This window comes from Diabrotica undecimpunctata, chromosome 6, assembly GCF_040954645.1.
Source record: "Diabrotica undecimpunctata isolate CICGRU chromosome 6, icDiaUnde3, whole genome shotgun sequence".
In the NCBI taxonomy this organism is placed as follows: domain Eukaryota; kingdom Metazoa; phylum Arthropoda; class Insecta; order Coleoptera; family Chrysomelidae; genus Diabrotica; species Diabrotica undecimpunctata.
In genome coordinates, this window is record NC_092808.1 from 82,027,889 (window position 1) to 82,032,291 (window position 4,403).

Sequence of the window (4,403 nt, forward strand, 5' to 3'; positions counted from 1 at the left end):
AAATTGTGAAAATGGCTACGATTTATGAGCTCACAGTGACGAATTTAAGAAGACATCTCGAAGACAGAGAATTAGCTTCTACCGGAAAAAAGGCTGAGTTAGTCCAACGACTAAAGAACGCTTTGCTAGAAGAAGGACTAGATCCAGAGACTTATATATTTGAAGATGCTGTTATCTCGTCGATTTCGAAATTAGAAAACAAAGTTTCTGACGATATTTCGAAAGTTTCTTCTGATGTAGCCAAAGTTTCTGGTGATGTAGCCAAAGTTTCTGGTGATGTAGCCAAAGTTTCTGGTGACATCGCATCATTAGAGAACAAAGTTTCTGGCGATATTTCAAAAGTTTCCGGCGACATCGCCTCATTAGAAAACAAAGTTTCTAACGAGATTTCTTCGCTGGAAAGCAAAGTCTCTGCTAACATCTCTTCGGAGATCTCTAAAGTCACTTCTGAGATGTCTGCCCTGGACGATAGAATATCTTCATTAAAAAACCAAGTTGCTGCCGATATGTTAGCCTTCGAAGAAAAGATATGGAAAGAGATGGAAAAGAAGATGGAGGAAACAGGGACAGCAGAGAGAGGTAACAATCCGATTACAGTGGAGATAAAAGAAGACGAGACGAAATTTAAGTTGGAGACACGGCCGAAATTTGAAGGAAGTGGAGGTTCTATTCATGTTAAAGTCCCAACTTTCGACGGAAAATCATCATGGAACAACTACATGAAACAGTTCGAATCAGCCGCAAGAGCAAATGGATGGTCTGAAAAAGAAAAGGCTGTAAACCTGACTATCGCCCTTCGAGGAGATGCCTTAGATGTGCTTCAGACCATAGCCGTAGAGGAGACCGATGATTTCGAACAACTGAAGAAGAGGTTAAATATGCGATATGGCCACGAACATTTGGAGCATGTATATCAGTCACAGCTTAAAAATCGTAGACAGAAGAAAGATGAGGCTCTTCAAGAATATGAGGTAGATATTGCCAGACTAGTACGATATGCTTATCCAACAGCTCCCGAAGACATGATGGAAAAATTGGCCGTTCAAACGTTTATTGATGGTCTTCGTGATCATGAAATGCAGAGAACACTACGATTAGCTCGTCACAAGACGCTGGTTGATGTCTTATCCGCCGCCCTCGAATACGAGTCAGCTACGCAGGCCTCTGGTGGGTACAGTAAAGTTAGGACTGTAGAAGAGGAAGGAGATGAAGATAAACTTGACCAGCTCGTTAACATGATGAAAAGCATGACATGCAAGAAAAAGAAGACCATAAAATCAAGAAACTCACCATCAGGAAAACCAGAACGAGTCAACCTTAGGGAGGCAGCTTCGACCCGGAACTCTTCCAAAGACCCTCTCATACTAATAGCTTCTTTGAAATGTCGTGAAGATAGTGTATATGTAGATGGAGACATAAATGGTAAAAAGCATACGTTGTTGGTGGATACCGGAGCGACCAGAACCATTATACGCCCGACAGTTATAAACAGCCGAAAGAAACTGTTACCAACGAGGTTGCGACTTCGGACCGCTACAGGTGAAAATGCCAACATTCATGGAGAAATCCAGGTACAATTGGGAATTGGAGCAGAAAAGTTCGTCCATACTGTTATAGTTGCTGACATCGAAGAGGATGTTATATTAGGAATGGACGTAATGAATATGCATGGATTCCAATTGGATTTTAAGAATAAGGTAATCAAAGTTGGCAACGAGGAGGTATTTCTCCATCCACATAATGATAACACTGTGCAAGCAGCCATTACAGAAGATACAGTCGTGCCTGCGAGAAGCGAAACGATCATAGTAGCGCGGCTACAGGGATTCGTGGACGAAGGGAGACCTGTTATGATGGAGCCTTGGAACCACGACGATGAGGTTGGCCGTGGAATCATAATTGGAAAGGAATTGGTGACTTCGGCTAAGGAAATTCCTGTGAGACTTATCAATGTCAACGACTACCCAGTGACCATAAAGAAAGAGACAAAAGTAGGAACTTGTGTACCTGTGACATCCATAATTCGTCAGGCGACAACATCTGATAATTCCAACGACAAATTCGACCAAATGGTTGCAGTTGCAGGACAGTCTCTAAATCAGATGGAGAAAAGGAAATTAAGGGAATTTCTTCGGCAGTATCGTGATATTTTCGTACCGAAAGGAGGAAAGACGGGAAGAACTACCGTTGTTAAGCATAAAATTGATACTGGTAATGCTAAGCCAATTCGTCAAACAGCTCGACGATTACCACAGGCGAAGAGAGAGGAAGCTGAAACGATTGTTCAGGAAATGAAGAAAGACGGGGTGATAGAACCTTCTACGAGTCCATGGGTCTCTCCGGTGGTCCTGGTTAAGAAGAAAGACGGAACGACGAGGTTCTGTGTGGATTACCGTTTGCTGAACAACGTTACCAAGAAAGATAGTTATCCTCTGCCTCGGATCGATGACACATTGGACACATTGGCTGGAAGTAAATTGTTTTCTACTTTAGATTTGAAGTCTGGATACTGGCAGGTAGAAATGGACCCAGTCGATAAAGAAAAGACAGCCTTCACCACAGGATCTGGATTGTGGCAATTCAACGTTATGCCATTTGGACTTTGTAATGCTCCTGCGACATTTGAGAGGCTTATGGAAAATGTGTTGAGAGGGTTATCTTGGAAAACATGCCTGGTTTATTTAGATGACATAATCGTGTTGGGGGAGACATTCGAAGATCATTTGAGGAATTTAGAAAACGTTTTTAATCGACTTAAAGCTGTCCAATTGATGCTAAACCCCAAGAAGTGCCAGCTATTTCAAGGTAAAGTCAATTATCTGGGTCATATAGTCAGTAAAGAAGGAGTGGCCGTGGATAAGGGAAAAATCGATTCCATTAAGGAATGGCCAAAACCAACTGACAAACATCAAGTGAGAAGTTTTCTTGGACTATGTACTTACTACCGGAGGTTTATTAAGAAGTTTGCAGATATCGCTAAGCCATTAACGCGACTTACAGAGGAAGCAAGAGAATACCGCTGGGATATAGACTGCCAAAATGCCTTTGAAACGTTGAAAAAGCATTTAATAACAGCACCAATTTTGGGGTATCCACTGCCAGAAGGAGAGTTCATCTTAGATACGGATGCAAGTAATGTGGGAATTGGAGGAGTGCTGTCTCAGATTCAAGGAGGACAGGAACGAGTCCTCGGATATTTTAGTAAAGTTCTTTCAAAACCTGAGCGGAATTATTGCGTCACGAGAAGAGAACTTCTAGCAGTAGTTAAATCAGTAGAGCACTTCTATCAATACCTCTATGGAAGGAAGTTTTTAATCCGAACCGACCATGCCGCCCTTAAGTGGTTGATGCAGTTTAAGAATCCAGAGGGTCAGATAGCCAGGTGGATCGAACGACTCCAAGAATACGATTTTAAGATTGAGCACCGAGCCGGAGTTAGCCACAGAAATGCTGATTCTCTTTCCAGAAGGCCATGCCCCGCAGAGTGTTCCCACTGCAACAAAACGGAATCCAAGGAAGCAGCAGTGCTAAGAACGACGATTGTCAACGACGACTGGACGCCTACTAAGATAAGGGAAGAACAAGAGAGAGATCCAGTTATACAGAAAATCCGAAAATGGAAAGAGGAAAACCGTCGACCACCTTGGCAGGAAATATCAAACCTATGCTCAGTAGTTAAGACGTATTGGGCCCAGTGGGACTCATTTATCATCGAAGATGGCTTGCTCAAACGAGTCCTGGAAAATGATGACGGTGCAGAGAAAAGAAGACAGTTGGTGATCCCAAAGAGCAGAATAGCCGAAGTACTTCGTCAGTTACACGACAGTCCATCGGGAGGGCATTTTGGTGTAAGGAAAACCCTTCAGCGAATTCGGGAACGGTTTTATTGGATGAACAGTTCCGACGACGTAAAAGACTGGTGTAAGAAATGTACTATTTGTGCTACGAGTAACGGGCCTCACCGGAAAAGGAGAGCTCCTATGAGACAATATAATGTTGGAAGCCCGTTTGAAAGAATAGCTTTGGACATTGCAGGGCCATTTCCAGAAAGTGAAAATGGGGGCAAGTACATGTTGGTAGTAATGGATTACTTCACTAAGTGGGTCGAGATTTACGCACTTCCAGACCAGAAGGCCGCCACCGTTGCAGATAAGTTGATCCAAGAATATATCAGCCGATTTGGAGTGCCTTTGGAGATCCATAGTGACCAAGGCAGGAACTTCGAAAGTGATCTATTCCAAGGAATATGTGATAGACTAGGCATGAAGAAAACAAGAACTACCGCGTATCATCCGCAATCGGATGGTATGGTAGAACGAATGAATAGGACAGTTGGCAAGTATTTGACAAAGATGGTGTCCGATCATCAGCGAGACTGGGACCAATACCTTCCGTTCTTCACA